Raw genomic sequence first — 17,841 nt, 5'->3', positions numbered from 1 at the left:
TATTGCAATGACTGCGTGATATATCTACGGCATACGGACGTATATGCTAAACGAAACTCCCCAGGATGGTACTACGGGACGAATTGCAAAACGCGGTGATCCTTATACTCCGAAAGAAGAGTCGTTCGCGTTTGATATCCTGTGCAATGGAGGAAGATGTCTAAAGTTTCAATGGTCATGGCGATGGGCGGATTCTCGCTCGCGCGAATGTTTTCCGTTTTATTTTTCACTATAATACAGTGACGCAGCTGAGATTTGAAAACTCGGTGAAAAATTTCTACCGCTTCGAAAAATCGCATAGTACTATAAATACATACTGAACTGGGTGCTACAAAAAAAAAAAAAGAAAAAACTACTTCAATAGCAATGCGTGTTTACAATTTAAAGCCTGAAACAGGACTATTTTTATACTGATGTTGGCTTTGTTCATTTTGTGACGTATGAAAGCTTTTACACGTCTTTTATCTATGACGACTACTGGATCAGAAGGGGTGATTTCATCTTTTGTAATAATATCCTGGCAAATTATTCACTCGAGGAATAATGAAACTCGAGAATCGATCTTTGTCTTCAACACATAGAAGATCCCGGTGGATTAGGTCTTTCCAAAATTTCCCCACAGAGAGAGGGTGTCTTAGCCTGGGTATCTTGGGCTGCTTATATGCTTACTCAACTTACGAGGCAGGTAAGTAGCGTTGTAAGTGGTTGTAGACAACAGGCCCGTCGTCGTAAGCAGCAGCCGTTGCCTAATGAAACTACAAATCTCTCCCTCAGGCGCACGAGTATGTAGCACCTGTTTTGTGTTCCTGGTCTTCGGACGACGGGGCGTGGAACGTAAAACATGCTCGTTGTGTCCGCACGTGCGAGCCATTCAGAGTGTGGAAGGTGAAAGATTTATGCAAAAATAAAAAAAAAAAAAAACACGGCCAATTTCTTCACCACGAGTCAGTGTTGCGACTAGATTCGAGGGTGCGATATCACCATCCAACCATGAATGATGCTGTACGTGTGTGACTGACGTTTGCGTCGACGCCACGTGAATTTGAAAACGTACGTATCGGTGGATGAGCATTAAACAGCGCCGTGTAGTCATTAATCCCAACTGTGTAAAATCAGTGTCTGATAATAAACGCAGTTTATCAACGCTTCGGACAAGTCGGAGAATTCATTGGTCGAAACGCGCGTTATACGACATTCGGAGTTGTACGTGTAGATAGGTATGTGCAGTGTGTACCGGCGTAACCTGCAAGCTCCGGCCGAATTCGAGTGCCAACAATAATCATGACACGCTGGATTGCCTGCAATGACAATAGAATTGATGATTTATTGATCGCCCAGCGACACCGTATAATTGTTTTACAACGTGCTGGTGTGTTGAGCGTATTGGTGGCCTCGTAAAACCGCTCGCAAACTGTCCCCTGCCCCGCAGTCTGCTCCCCCTTCATCCCCCGGAGCTTTTCAATCCGTTCCATGCAACCACATATTGTACCGTATTACGAGAATTATTGCGAAACACCAGAGCTGGAAAATTCTATTTGTGTGGTAATAGCAGGAACGAAAAAATTGTTTTTTTTTTTCTAACAAGAAAGGTATCTCCCAGATCGATCTTTCCGATTAGATTTCTTTTGTAATATGTTGTAGTAGATTAAAAACTAAGCGTCACGTATTTTTTTTCATATGCCATTAGACACTTTGAGGGGGTGAAACTACTATCCAATGTAAAGCATGTCTGGGGGTGATTTGGCAGTCTTAGTCACAAGAACGTAATATTTTTTAACCAATCCAACTGGACAAGTTTTCTCACAACGAGAAATGAAAAATGTAATTTTTTCAATACAAAAAAAAAAAAAACAATTCCCAAATCGTCCCTTGACATGCTTTACCTTCAATAGAGTGGTTTCATCCCCCTTCAAGCGTTTAATGGCAGTTAAAAAAAATACGTGTCCCTCAGTTTTTAGTCTACTACAACATAGTGCAAAAGAAATCGAATTGGAGAGATGGGCCTGAGATACCTTTCTTGTAAGTAATCTGATTATTGAGGAAAGTTGAGTAAATTTTCAATGACCAATTCTTTTTGAACCAGTCAGATTGAAGTACGTGGCTCGAAAAAAAAATTCTGATCAGTATCATTATAAGACGTGGTGTCGGATCTTCCGCAGTCTTTCGATTAATGACACAATTGTGGTGCGTGTAAACATCGTACGTGCAGCATGTTGGGATGAATACGGATACGCGCGAAGATGAGCAGAGGTTTGATGGCTCGTAAAATGATTAATTTGATAAGAGTACGCGGCTGGGAATGTTTGCCACCGCCGTAAAGTCTGTTTGCACGTTTGTCCGTTTTCTTATTTGTCAGAATTTATGTTCAAGAGCTTATTTGTACGTCCGACTATCCGGTCGACTGAGTGGTTGGATTCAGATGTTTCGTTTATCCGATTGCTAATCAGTCGAGCCGGTCCGTACGTCGCTGATAAATTTGTCACACACTTATTCACAGTGCACGCCAAGCGTAACAAGCATATCAGCATCGATTTGCATATGAGTTACCTATTCCTAATTCTACAGTATGTAAAACAGCGATACTGTATTACGCATCGCAAGACCTAAACTCCGGGTGAATTTGTGCCGGGGAAAATAACCCCTGGCTCAGAAAGGGGGTGGGGTTGGTCCAGGAAGGAAGGGAACTCCGCGTTACTTACATCTAGGCCTTGCCACTCACGGTTATGGGGTCTAGAGCCAGGGGTGGGTAAGCCTGCAGCGAGTGAACGTGGGGTGTATTTGGTCGCACACGCATAGAGACTCGTATTTTAACGGGGGTGACTCGGGCTCGACGGAGACTCAAATTACCCATCATTTAGAACTCGTTTTCACCATGAGTGCAAGTGCATACAAATGTATGCTGATTGGGGCGACGGGGGGATGCCTTATTTGATTATACACGCATATCAACAAAAGCTCTATTCGATTATATCGAGCCCGTGCCCACCGGATGGGAATTCCCCGGTATTAATCTAGCGCAATAGCGCGTAGGATCGTTTGTCATTTGCCCCCCTTACCACCGACTGCCTGCGGCCGTGCTTTCCGACCTGGCGAGGATCTGCGTCTCAAGTATTTTTCCAGGATCCACCTTTGAACAAGTCCTAAATAAGCGCGGTGGTCCGATGCCGGGTGAAAGGAAAACGGGCGAGATCGAGTGACCGTTGAGCACTTTGCCGGGCAGATGGTGTTACATTTTTGGCTGCAGATTCATTGCGGTGAATGGGAGAGGCGCGAAACGGGTACCTTTTGACAAATTCGATTCGCGTGTCACAGCCCGTGAAACACGGGAGTGGCTGGAAAAGTGGCGTAGGATGTTTTTCTCGGAGTCCTCTAAATCAGCTAAATGGCTGGCAAGCGGGAACCGGTGTAATGCGCCTTGTGACAGCCATGGCAGGCCAGGCCTTCGTGCTGCCTCCTCGGGGGCCGCTGAATATTTCATATCCGGAGCGAGAGGAGAATCGGCCCTAGTAGACGAGGAAGGATACCGAAAGAGAGCGGGACGTCGAGGGGGTGCAGAGCGGCCGCCACCCTGCACTGTCACCTCTATCCGAACGTAAGAGCCGTATGCCTGTTCATCAGCGGCCCCCGTTTCGTTCGTCTCCTCGACCTCCGACCCACAGGACTTCTCTCGCGCCTTGCTCCTCACACCAGAGCACGAGGGAACCGGCAGCGGGAACGTACCACTCGACGACTCCGAATTATTCACGTGTAAAAGTGCTTACGCAGAACAGGGAGATCATTTTTTCATCACTCCGCACTCGGGAGGATGGATCAGAGCAGGTGTACCTGATCTCCGCGTTCCGTGCCTTCGTGCATCTTGTATAGACAGTCGCTCGGGTGGGGCAGGGCATTGATATAGGCGTGGGTTGTTTCACTGGGAACGCAATAATTATGCAATCACACTCGTAATGGGCTTTTCATGGCGTCCAGTCGATCGATGTACTACGCCAAGTATGGCATACAATCACACGGTGGCTAGCTTGGTACTATTCTCATAACATGGCAGCGATAGTGGATGATATGAGTTCTCTAAAAAAAGTAATTAAGTTCATCGATGGGCTTGCATATTTTGTTTCGCTGTCTTGTATGGACGTAATGGATCTGAAGTGTTCAAGTGAAATTTCGCATAACTGTAATTCGAAGAAAAGCGAAACTGTGGAAACCTGTCGAAAATTCGGTACATTACGCTATGACCAAACGGATTTGACAACTTATGTGGAACCGAATCGAAATGGTAAATCGGACACCTGGTCTCGTATGTGTTTAAAGCCTCGGATCATAGTTTTGCAATACTTGAGTACGGAGTACTTTGCAATTTTTATTATCACTTCGTATCCTCAAGTGAAACGTGCGTTTACAAAGAGACTCCTTCCTTCCTCAGTGGCACATCTTTCCACACGATATGATTTGTATCCACTCGCGAATCTTTGCTGTTTAATTGCATTTTAGATGATCTTACGTGTAATGGAGAAAAAGTTTCTCGCGTAGGGTAGAGTTGTGATTCACCTATGCGTCCCACATCTACGAACACCTCTTCCCGGACACGTTAATTAACGCTCTACGGAAACTCGAATGTGTGTAACCACGCACGTGTACGTACACTCAATTCCGGCACGGTTAGGTATCATCCGCACATTTACAGTGTCCGCACTTGCCCGTGTGGATTATTAATTGGTGTTTGTTTCTAGTTCGCTGCGGCATGGTTAAGCTCTGGCAGCTGATTGCAATAATAATTCCATCCTGTCAGGACGCGGCACTATCACTAACTTCGATCCGTTGCCTACGCGCCTCCACACATGCAGCGGATCGTCACGTGTGTGCAAATTATCTTACTTTCGCCTATGACAGTGGCGTCGAACAGAGATTGGGAACGCGTCTAATCATCCCTTAATTAGCGCCAAGCTTCCATGGGCTTATCGCGATTACCGAGCCTTGCAAGGGTCCTTCAGGATCCTGCGGTGCAACTTCGGATGTGCTACGACGACTGGAGGAGAAAATCGAACCGTATTTCCTCCGAATTCTGACAGTAGAAACCGGGAAGGCGAACGCTTGTCGAGAGTAAATAACACGTTGGGTACCGTGGAGATTAAATTTCGATTTAACAATAGGGAGCTGCAGAAGCGAACGTCGGGGATGTATGGCATGTAAACAAGTTGTTAACAAATCGATTCTAGCTGTCCGCTTTCACTCAGAGTGAGTGACTGCAGTCAGCCACCTCGACAACCTAATACCCACCTTGGGTACCACGGTTCCCTCATCATTTTAGCGCACACGCATACATTTTGCACCTGGTCCCGATTCTGCGGGACCTTCTTCGCTCGTCAACGGTGTCTTCGTTCAACCGTGAAATTTCAATACACTCGAATCACGAAATTTTGACGAAAGGTTCTAAGAGTGGAGACACATTCTGGCCTACGTGCGTTGGTTGTGATTTTTCAACTGATATCCTCACCTGTCTGACTTCTTGGTCTCGATCTGTACTTTGACTTTTTGCCTATCAAAATAAACAGTTTCACAAAGGGCTTACTTCTTTTGGAATTACCTCAAGTGAGTTGATGAATTCAAAAGACTTTGAATAACGCCAACTAATCTCGAGTGGACTGATGCAAATTTAAATCACTGTATCGATTGCAAGTGAACTCGAGTGATTCGAAATGAATTGAGTCGACTCCTGATGGAATCTACACCTGGTTGGCACTGCATGATTCGAGTTTGAGCAACGTTGAATCCATTGCTCTAAGCGATAACTGAAACTCCGATTCGAACGACTTACGTTGAAAGCTCAAGAGAGACTCCTCTTGAATTGGAGTGCTTTGATGAAACGGGTAATTATAATAATGCGGCGAGGATGCAGCCTGTGAGTAGGCAACCGAAGAGGCTCCTGAGTGCGCGCAGCAGTCGGATTCGAAGCGAGTGGTTCGTTTCTCGCTCGCCTCGCTCGATCACTCGGCCGTTTGTCTGTCTCTATGTATGTCTGGTTCGTATAAAGCTTGTTTGCAGAAGCAGCGAGTTGTTTCGACAGCGCGCGGTGCGCAGGCGACGAGTGTTTGTCAAATGTTTGACCAAAATGTTTGACATTTCCGTACGGTACCGAAATTAAATGCGATGTTTGATTGCCAATATACAAAGTGTATATGCACGAGGCATATAAGTAGGTACATATGTACATGTATGTGGGTATATTGTGCATTAGTGTTCGATGCTGCGGCAGTCAGGAACCCTCTGATGTTCGTTCACTGACTAGCCTCGTATATTCGTCAAATACAAAACCACACGCGTTCAAACATACATGCGTACGCATACATTATATACCCCGTCGTATATAAGTATCAATATCATATACAAATAATGGGGAATCTCAGTGAGCTGACGTTATCAAGTACCTGCCGTCATTTTTCCAAACCGCGGCATCGTTGCACAATTGTCAATCAAACCAGGTTGATACGATTCTTCATTTTTTCCATCACCTTATGAAGTCGCAAATTTTTCATACCTACCCAAGAAACTTGATTTACCGAAGGAATTGAATCAGTTTATTTTTCAGGTTAGCGGTTGTCAAACTGGCCTACTGGTACCGTCTCGAATTGAACCTGAGAAGGTCTTTCATGTCGGAAGAGGTGGGATTTTTGAAAGCTCCTAAGCCATCGCTGAGTACTTTTGCGTGACTCCGGTCTTCCAAGTAAATTGAATTCGGAGTACAGCACAGAAGAGAAAATTTCGGAAGGATAACGAGACGTTTAAGGCGTACCAGACGTGAGTACAATTACAGTAATTGATAGAAAAATGCATTGTTGCCATAGTTGTTGTCATTCCCAAAGCCCGGTATTAATTTAGAATCACAAACGTGATTATACAACAATTTTCGTACAATACTCGTTACCCTCGATTGTCTCATGAATTCCAAATCCAGCCGAGGTGCAACCGAACGCGTGTCACAAATCACAGTTTATTCTAACTCCAGGCATACGCTGGATGTTGTGGTCGTTCCTTCAACCTTGAATGTCGAAATTGTGTTGTTACCATCACCGTCGACAGCCACTGAAGCGCTGAATTACAGACGCGTGCATCGTCATGCCTCGTTGGTTCCCGTTTCCGTTCGCATTATGCTCCTTGTCCGACCTTTGATGCGGGAGCGGAGCGCTAGATGAATGAACGTCAAATGATGCTGAGTGGATGTCAGATTGGCGGTGACTCCGTATTTTTCAACAGTCGAGTTCTCTCGCGTGCTTCCAATACTGGCACGCATCTCCCATGATTAACTGTTACGCAGTGATACCTACCTGTGTTCTTTTTCTCCTTTATGGCCGCGTAGCTACGGTTATAAACGCATGCATTCGATAAAGTTCGACATCAGGAATCCTGTGCAATTTCCCACAACCAGCACGTCAGACTTCCAGACCCTGGGGCTGCAAATTCATCTCGTCTGGTCCTTCGCGCATACTTATTCCCAGTCCTTGCGCGCGTACTTAAAACGACTCGGTAGGCGCACCGTCTAGGTGAGTAGAAGGATGTATACGGTGTAAGTACGTGGGTGAAAGTTAGGAGAATGAAAAAAGTTGGCACGCCCTCGAGGGAGCGTACCGTAGTTATAACGGACTTTGGAATAATCTTCATTGAAAAAGTTTTCTCAAATCTAGCGACGTGAAAGTGTAGCCATCCTCCTCGTAATACGTACAATACCGTGAGCTGTGCCCCCACATTCTGCAGAGACAAAGCTCTCGGTCTCGTCGCACCGTGGAAGGTGTGTAAAAACGGATGAGGCAAAAAACGGTCGAGACAGAAATACGATAAAAGGTAATCGAGGCACCGAGTAATTTGTCTGGTAGGGAAATTTTTCAGGCTCTTATGATCGGTTTCAAGTATCTTTCCATGCATCTGTGGATAAACTTATGTACAGCAAAGAGACCAAGAAGATGGCATAGCTCTCTTTCGGCTTCCATATCGGACCGCTTTCGGTTTGGTTTACAGTTTAGTGGTCCCTGAGCTGGTAAACGAGCGCGGCAGAGTTCTATGGAACAAAAGTAAGTGCCGCTCCAGTTACAAGGAGCGTTTGTGATCCTAAGTAAACAGGGACCAGTAAAACAGCTCTCCAAGCGGTTGTATAACCAGGATTAATCTTCGCACCTGGCCAACTGTCGACTTGAGAGACCGTCCCGAAGAACTTTGGACAGATTTTCATTTTGCCGACGTGGCTCGTTCAAAGCGGGTGATTTCGACCATTTTTTTTTCTCTCTTTTCCTTTCGTCGCGCGTTCTCAGGTTCACAAATGAGATCCAACGTCATCAGAGTTAAATTCTATCACCATTCCGGACCGTGCGTTCACTACAATACAATATGCATCTTCCTTTCCGGACGTTTTGTCGTCTATAAATATTACCAAGTTTTAAAACTGACAGCTGAAATACGTGTGCAGATTTTCTCCAGCGATTGACGGATGGACCGCCTAGGTATATACACATATACGCTTGCGCACATTTCCGTATGAATAAAATAGAATCTATTTGTCTCCTGGCAGCAGAATGCAATTTTAACTTTATTGGCCAGAGCGTAGACGGTGGTACGTTTGCATTAATTGATTCCACTCGAGTGTAAAAATCAGTGAAATGTAATGGATTAATTTTTTATTACTCGATAATCAAGGTTGACGGTATTCTTTTTATTTTTCGTCAATATATGCGACGAACGGCGTATTCGAGAAACGAATGTTCGTATCTCGGGATGCAACATGCGACACAGATTACACAGACCGAAAGAAAGGACCGACTGCAGGGGTGGAGGGATGAAAATGAGACTGTTGACTCGTTTAATAATTTTGTTGATGCCAGCGACATCTGCTTCTCGGTGACAATCCTTTCACTCGGTTCGCTTTCTCCGTTACTCGTTTCACCCCTTCACCCTCCCCCCGCCATCTTCCTGCAGCACCTCCTGTCACGGTTTTGTTTAATTAATCATTTTGTATTAATAAAAGCCCTCCTAATGAATTCACTGATTTCACACCGTTAATACGAGTTTAATTTAAATTGAATGAAGTGCCGGATCCCCTGCAACGCGTCCCCGTCGCCACCCCGATGCCCGCCCCGTCATGGAAGTGAGAGCTCTACCCCTGTAGCAAATCGTTTCTTCGTTCTTTTTCCCGCCCTGTTTTATCGATCTTCATTCTATCCGCAGCCTCGTTGCTGCTGAAATGCTCTCGAACGCTTTGCTAAAAGGTTGTCGATTTTTCAAACCGCTTTATTGCCCTCCTCTACACTCGATTCGCGTTTCTCCGGCACCGCAAACCACGATCCGAGTATAGTACCTACCCTGTCTATATGCCATCAGCGCTATTGTACAAAACCTTTCAATAGTAGATTCTTCTGTCCTGTTTGTACCTACTACGAGCAAAGGTTCCACAGAAGCATTCCCTAGAAACTGCTGCGACACGCTCATCGTTCCCATGACGAACTCTCAGAACTATTATCGAAAACCCGATTTTAGGATTAAGGTACTCTGTACAGTTTCATCGAAGTAAATTTTTCCAACCGATTGAAATTGATGTAAAATCAAAAAACGATTTTCCAAAACTTTTTTTTTAGATGAAACTGTTCATTTTTGAAGATTTTTTGTTTTCGTTTCAGTTCAATATGACCCAGCTTTTACCTTTAGCATCGGAATATCACTTATATTATAACAAAAATTTATGAAACTTGAATTTGATTCTATAATACGTTGAAACAAGTAGCTTTAATTCCTTACCTGTTTGACGTTCAATAACCTGTCAAATTTTCGATATCAGAATCAGCGTCAAATAAATTTTCCCCAAAAAGCATTCGTTCTTGGTTTTTTCTTCAATAAATAAACATCTCGCACAATATTCACGCGTTACAAAAAGAAGAAGAATAAAAAAAAAAAAATAAAAAAAATATCCATAGGTAGACAAATATTCTATGAAATTTTTCAACGCACAAATTCATTGAAAACTCATCGTTCAGAATGCCTTTCTTAATTATATTTAAAAATTCTCATATCCGTCCGGAAAAGCGTCGAAGCGAACAATGTATTTAGAAAATAACGATTATGAAAACCGCACGTTAAATACGCAATCTGTATAAAGGATCTCCGAGTGCGTGCAGGATATTTGATGTCGAGTCGATGAATGCCGGTGTTTCTTGGCGGGTCGGTCAGGGTGCGCCACAGTGCCCGCAAGCTCGCGGAAGATCCATAGGCGCAGACCACCTCCTCGAGCAGCTTTCAAGCTCTCGTGGGCGGGACCAGGAAAGCCGCACCTCGAACTCCGCCTCTCCACCATCATCCCCCAGGAGTTGTTCTCCCCTCCATCCTCCCCCCCCCCACCCCCCGCCCCCTTCACCCCCTTTCCCCCCTTTGACCGTCTTCCTCGATGCAGTCTGTTTTTCTCTTCGGCTACGTTACGTTGTGCGTTGGCATTAGTATTTGTCGCTACATGTGCGAGCTGAGACGGCACGGGCTCAGCGACGATGCTGGTCCATCTCCATCTCCATCTCCATCTCGACACGCCAACGCCCACGAAGAAGACACACACAGACACACACAAAATATACACTACACCGAATTGTACCCAGTAGTACCTACACGTTGTCCTGGCAACCTTCTCACAGGGTCCTGCATTATGCTATCGTTGTTCATACGCGATGCATATAATACCGTATAACATCGCGTTCGCGATATCCTCCCTACTCCTGTTCTCGTCTCCCTCCGACTCGAGCTTTTGGCCACCCTTGAAGTGAACCAAAAATTTCATATATCAGCTTTGTAGAAATTTTTTGGATAATTTTTCGTTAATCTTTTTTAGGTCGTTCATGATTTCCAATCACGTTAAGGATTCATAGACAATACTGAACCGTACATTGTACCCTTTACGAAATATCATGAACTATATTTTATCATTCAATAGATCAATAGTTTTCGAAAAAACAAGCATCGAGATTTTAAGCGTGAGATTCTCTAGAATGTGCTTAGACGGTTTTTGTTATTACTTGGCCGCAATTTTGCGAGAAGAAAAGTATCTTGAAATAGTTCCGGATTTTCATGCATCGATCTATCTAGATATTTTTTTCCCCCTTGCTCTCAAGTGTTGAAAGAGTAGATGGATTAATGAATTAGTTAATTAAATTAAATTAATCATATTAGTCTAAAATAATTGAATTTTCCATTGATGAAGAGAAATTTATAGACTGCCTCGTACGTTTCAATCGCTGCAGGATGGTTGCACGGTTATCTGGTTTATAACCAGCTCGTATCATATCGCCCAGCCATGGGTATAAATCGCATCTTTTAATTTGCTCCCAGTCTTAATCCGTTCGCCCAGCGACGGACTGAGATAAGCAACGCTCTTCTTCAACTGCACAAATCTTCCGTTTAATATTTATTTTATTCAAAGTCTCGGATAACGCGTATACATTGTAGCTAGCTAGCTTATCAGACGTGGCTGCTGCTCACGAATGCAGAATGAAACTTGTGCAATAATATTAAGGTGTCGTGCTTGCAGCCAATGGTAGATTAAATACGTTTTTCTTATCCTTCTATTTTTTCCTTCTCCCCCGTGTTCACCCCTCCGTCTTTCTGTTTTCCTCGAAAATGTTTTCAATTGTGAAACACTAATATACGGGAAAAACTATTTTTTCGCATTGAAATACTCACGCTTTATACTCTGAAAAAAATATAACGCCTGCGGAGATCAGATAATTTTATTTACCGATTTAGCTGAGTGTAAGCTTTGTATTAAAACTGTTTGCTCGCGTAACCCTTTTCATACCGAAAATATCAAACTTCTACGTTATCTTCATCTATAATAAATTCTCCATTCAAATTAAAAGCTATCTGAAAATAGAATCTTGCTGGAACAAATGTTGAAATGAAATAATCTTTCGGTGGGACGGTTATTCGACTTTGTGATTTGTATGAGAGAAAAATTTTCGACATCTCGTTCCCCGTTATTTCAGTATTCAGAAGTTTCAAATTCCAAATACTTGTGAGCATTTCTTTATTCTACATATTTATAATTTTCATCAGGTGCAATTTTAATTCTGATAAATTTATCGAAAGTAACATATTTGTGGTCGGTATGGACAGAATATTTTTCTCCACTACAGCTGAATAATCAAACAGCGGAGTAATTTTAATAATTTGAATTTGGATTTTATTAAACGAAATTTTTCACTTTTTTCAAAACTTACTGTCAACAAAAATTAATTAGTACACAATGAAATGAGAAAGAAACTATTTTGTTACATAAAGAAAAAAAAAAAAAAACATACGAGTCATTCGAACAGTCGCGTATCGGTAGGTGATCCCACCCAAAATCATGAGTCATTACAAAATCGAAGATGAATCGTTTTGAATAAATATGTTGTATCGGAGAAAACCACAGTAAGAGAGATTAAAAAAAAAAAAGAAACGGATGTGTTAATATCTGCTGTAATTCGTCGTTAAAATTTTTTCATCCAGCGTGCACTAAACTTTCACAGAGGGTTGTGTAAATGAGAGGCGTTGATTTTATTTCGCGATTTTTTTTTTTTTTCTTTTACTCTCATTTCCTCAACTTACACGGCGAGTGGGGTTCGAATTGGCCTGTTCGCTTTTCCGCGGCAGCTAAATAATACCCGAGGCAGCATCAGAGACCTTCCGACGGAGGTTTTCTAAGTCGTGCGAGGGTTCTCCCACGAATTTATTCAGTCCACCAAACTTTGTAGTACATCGTGTCCACCCAGAGGGCAGGTCTTCGTCCCCGTGTACCTTACAGCGTACGCGTTATACCCACACATACACACACGGACACGGACGCACCCGCGAAAGCAACACGGAAAGCCGAGTTTCGTGCGGCCAATACACGCGTGTCTAAACCTCCGGGCATATATACACGAGTCGCGCTTTGTCCGGTCTCTCGCTCGCAATTAGGGTGGCCCCCATCCCCCCTTATCCCACCTCTCGCGGCCCCCGGCCGGCGGGGATCGCCGCTAAGTAGAAAAGCGTGTAGCCACCCCTGAGCCCAGGAAAGGTGGTGGATGGCGGCGGCATCGGGCACGTCGACGGACGGCTGACAGCAGCTGACCACCGTGCCACACACAGTCGTCGGGAGGGGTTGGCCTCGACTGGGAGCTGAAAGAGGGGCTGAAACTTCACGTGCGATGTGTCGTCCATCCCCCTTGTCCGTTCTCCACGGTTTATACGCGTACCTACCTTTTATAATCCGACTCCGGGGCGAAGAGTTTTCCGCCAAATTTTTTCTTTACACACTGAGAAAAATTTCATTTGTTACAGTAACTAGATAAATTCAGTGAAACAGGTTTCGTTAAAAAAACTGTTTGAATATTGTTCGAATTACGAAAAACGAGGTACGCCTAACCATTTTGCGCTATCGTCGATCCTTTTTTGGTTATTGCAACGAAAAATCGGTTTCTGAGGTTTACTCTACTTTTTTAGTTAAATAAGGCTTTGACATAAATTTATTGTTGCACAAGCATTAAATTTTCGCAACACTTGCAAGAAAAACTAGTAACAGCGATCGTAATGAGAAGGAATAATAACGGATACTAGACTTTCCGGTAACAGCTAGAAAACTAATTTTCATTTTTTATCTAAAACTATATTTTTCGATTGTGGTAAAAACTGAAAATAGTTAAGGACTGAGCGGTAACCGGGAATAAAAATGTCTCTCAGTGCGCGATTATTTTGTAGATGAGAAATTTTATTCAGAGTTGATGTGCTTTCGGTTTTTATGATTTTAGGCGGTCAGTTTGAGGTACCAGAATCGCCACGATAACGAACCAGGGTCGCAATATCCGATTTTCAAACAGGTTTAGATCTGATACGAAGAATTTGAAAATTAAAATCTTCGAGGTATAGAAATGATCACGTTTGGATCGAAGGTGAAAATATCGAGGGGGTATTTACTTACGGATTAGGTGGCAAACGATTGTAGGATTTCGATGATTTCACGCGATTTGCAATAATTTTTCACGGTTTTAAGCTATTTCACGTGATGTATAGCTACTTCCAGCGATTTCAAGCGACTACTGATCGAAAACTACTCTCTAAATATGAATCACTTACAAGTATACTGCTAGAAAAAATCAGTGTGTACACTGAAAATCAGTGAAGTATCAGTGAAAAGTCACTGGAATAGTTAGTGTATACGCACTGATTTTTTCCAGTGGTATACTTACAACTGTGAATCAGCAAATTTTCACTGACTTAAATTTAGAGAGTAAATAATTTGTGCTTGGATTTCGAAAGATTTTGATTTTGATCAATTTTCGCTTACGATTATTATTTCATTTCTTTGTTTCCATTAACTTTTATCAACCCCCTCGATTTCCTCAATTTGCAAGATTTTCATCTTCGGAAAATTTTATTTCGACAAAGTGTAGGTTATACGTCAGGTCTTCAATGTTAGTAAAAAGTTCCAGATCTGTAAGTACAAAATGTACGACGTATGTCGATAAACTTGTATAAAATACACAAACTTTTATGTACTTTATACGTGCGGATGGAAGCTGCTACCTCTATGGATATAATGGATACGCCGTATCGTGTATCTGTATAAGCTGGATACTTTGTCGGCACCAAATTCTCTGTTCTTCTATTTTATTTTCCTTTTTTTTGCATGCGTCTAACATCGCTATAATAATACATATAATATATATAAACATACCGTATGCTTGTTCAACAAGAGAATTTCATACCACCATCCATCTTCTCGACAAAGTCGTTTCCCCCACTATTACGGTAACTGGGAAAAATTTGTAAAAAAAGCACGAGCGAAAGAAAATTTTCGTGATTTTCGAGAAAATAGCATATATCTGTTAGTTCTAATATTTTGTAGGGCAAATCTGGTACGCCTACGTGCAGGTATTTGAAACTATTGTCTACTGTTTGAGAGATGTGAAGCTACAGTCGCAAATCCAACTCGCAATGACGAGTCAATATCACGGTATACAAAAAATTAATGAATCAATCTAAGCGATAATCCATTATGAGGACTCGATTGGTTTTTTCTCAATTCCGGTATTTGGAAAATTGTTTAATTTTTTCGAACGAATTTATATCGAGTTGATAATTGAGACCTTTTTAATACTATCTGGTAATGAAAATTCCATAAAGAAATTGATGCCGTGACGAACAGTGGTGGATAAGAGAAGAAAAAAGTTTAACTTTAAGTCTCCTTAACGAAATCGATTGGTTGGAGAGAATGAAAATGGCGATTGGCACAACTCTACAAGGTAAAAATCCACGTCTCCTGTGACTCGGCGAATTACGGACATAACCGATAATACCATATCCTAGGCGAAGGCGTAGTGTAAAAAGAAGTTGAACAAGGTGAGCAAGATGGAAAACTGATGTAGCTATAGATACGTGGCGAAGTAGTTACGGAGAATTGCCTCGGTGCGATACACTCTCAGGTTGGCATCGCCGCATGACTGTGTAAACCGGGCGTATAATGACACGGATATACGCACACAGGGAGAAGGGGATGCAGGGTGTACAGCTATATACTAATACACCTACCGTAAACGGGTCCCACAGCAAACTGCGGAACACTAATATTACTCGAGTACCTACATACCATTATACATAGCGCTGTATAAGGGGCCGGTGGACCAGCGGCTGGGCTGGTTGGTAGGTATCCTTCGGAACACCCCACAAGGGTATCGTTTGTCTAACCACCCCGGTAGGCGGTGGAGGGGCGACGCGGGGCGCCGCAGCTTCCCTCGTCAAATTAATAGTAACGTTGATAAGGCGTAAAAATACCTTACGAGATGTCCTGGACCTGATCCTCAAGGACGGAGGATCCGTTGCGTGGATAACGCGAGGCGGATTCGCGGATTCGCGGGTACCTGGACTGCACGCAACACGGAGCGCAGATAGCAGAGATTGTCGAGAGCGGGTGGAGGGGCGGGGAGGGGGCGTCGGGACGCTGCCGCCGGCGCCTGGCCACCGCTGATACGGTCAGCCGGAGGATAAAGTAGATATTAACAAGAGATGATCCGTTAATGAAGCGTATGTTCGCCACACTACCCGTTTCGCCTCGCTAGTTATAACCCGACCCCGCCTCACCTCGCCCATTACCCGCGAAGCCTTTCCTGTTATCTTCCGCGGACACCGCTTCCCCGGTCCCTCCGGGCACCCATCAACCCTGCCCCGACGGTTATTATTAAACTTGCCCAACTACGTCAACGCCCGCTTTCAATTAGCTCGTCTATAAAGACCTTTGGATATAATACGCGTGTACGCAGCTACCTTGTCACCACTACCAACGTTACCTCGACCATGTTCGAGTCCTTTCCGAAGAGACCGTGATTCCGCTCGTATATCAATGATGTAGTCGGCATGGGACACCAACCAGTCGATACTCAAATCTACTCCAATCCCTGTACACTTTCAGGATGCTGTATTTGCCGTTCTTCTTATAGCAAAAGTGAAGGTAAAGAAAAAGCACCGTTTTCACTTACCTCGGTAATTGTACTTTTGGCAAAGGGTCTGCAAATATTTCAGTATTTTTGAACGACCGTCCAATTTCACTGGTTTCTTTTTTTTTTTTTTTTGTTCACGTTGTGGCAGATCGATTATAATACTTCGTAATTCATCGACTACCATCGTTATGAAGATTGATCTCGTAAAGTAGTTTCAAATGAAGCAGTAACAAAAAGCTGTGCATCATCGCGTTCCTTTTGTTCGACGATTCCATTATTCGGAAGTGGATTGAACAAGAACTTCTGCACGGTCTCGAATTTGAAGTTTTCATTATCCGGCACCGGCAGAATTCATTGCGCATGTTTTCAAACGTGTAGTTGAGCTGGCGATTCCGAGTCGAGGAAAGAGATATTGCACGGGGGTTGAAAAATAGAGAGTATAAAGTACCGTGCAGATGCGTTATAAGCCGGAGGAGAGACTGTCGAGAAAAGATCGCGGTGCATGCTGCTCCAGCGACAGCGGTAGCGTAACATCAGTGAATGCATATTTCTGTAGTTCAAGCGACGTGACTACGTGTTTACTATTAATAAGCCAGCTTTTACAACCAAGATCAAAACGGCACCGGGTCTAACGAGCAGTCAGCAATAAAGATTCCACCGTCGAGAACCCGTGCGCTGATGATTAGAGGAAACCGAGTCACCGCGAGCACGCTTAACCCGGTCGCGAACACTCGTTCTTACACGCCTTCACCTCCTCACCAACTACCGAACTAACAGAGAATTATAAATTAACCACACTAGTCGTTCATTGGTCGGTTTGTCCGTCAACGCGGTTAATTAGATCGCGAATGGTGCAGGAAGTAACAAGCAGCTTGGCCACCAGCGTCAGCACAATTGTCGAAAACTCCTGCCAAAGATACGGTAAAGGTAATTCGAAGTGTGAATGCAATTCGCGAATCACGTGTGCTTTATGTACTCATTATATTCACTATCCTCAGCCATGACTCTGTGTGCTTGTGGAACACCATAGGGTATAGCTCATCACAAGAAGCTTTGCCGATAGGAGTCCCTTGGTGCTTGACACTGGACTCATTGATCACAACTAACTGCTGCCTCTGACCACCCACGGAGAGATTATGAACACTTGTAAGAATTTTATTACGATAAAAAGCTTCAGCTTAGATGAACTCAGGCTTATCGTTGATGCAGCCGAAGTTTTAGAACTCTGCTCAAACTCTCCGAAATATTAAGAAAATGGTTACACCAATAGTTGATCCGCTGTTGAAGCGAAAAAAATGGACCTGGAGTATCATTGGATTTGTTTGTTTTTTTTCCTCTCTCTTGCCATTTTTCTCACCTAGAATTGGACGTG

The 17,841-nt window shown here is 43.4% G+C and overlaps 1 long non-coding RNA gene across 1 annotated transcript in view; it reads left to right on the top strand.

Moving 5' to 3' along the window:
- The window catches only part of LOC124175425, an 89,370-nt gene that overhangs the window by 56,721 nt on the left and 14,808 nt on the right, over positions 1 to 17,841 (top strand). Inside the window, exon 3 of the long non-coding RNA XR_006869161.1 lies at positions 6,584 to 6,792. This is a non-coding gene — a long non-coding RNA (uncharacterized LOC124175425). The remainder of the gene's footprint in view (positions 1 to 6,583; positions 6,793 to 17,841) is intronic.

This window comes from Neodiprion fabricii, chromosome 2, assembly GCF_021155785.1.
Source record: "Neodiprion fabricii isolate iyNeoFabr1 chromosome 2, iyNeoFabr1.1, whole genome shotgun sequence".
Lineage (NCBI taxonomy): Eukaryota > Metazoa > Arthropoda > Insecta > Hymenoptera > Diprionidae > Neodiprion > Neodiprion fabricii.
This window is presented reverse-complemented; position numbering and strand designations above follow the sequence as displayed.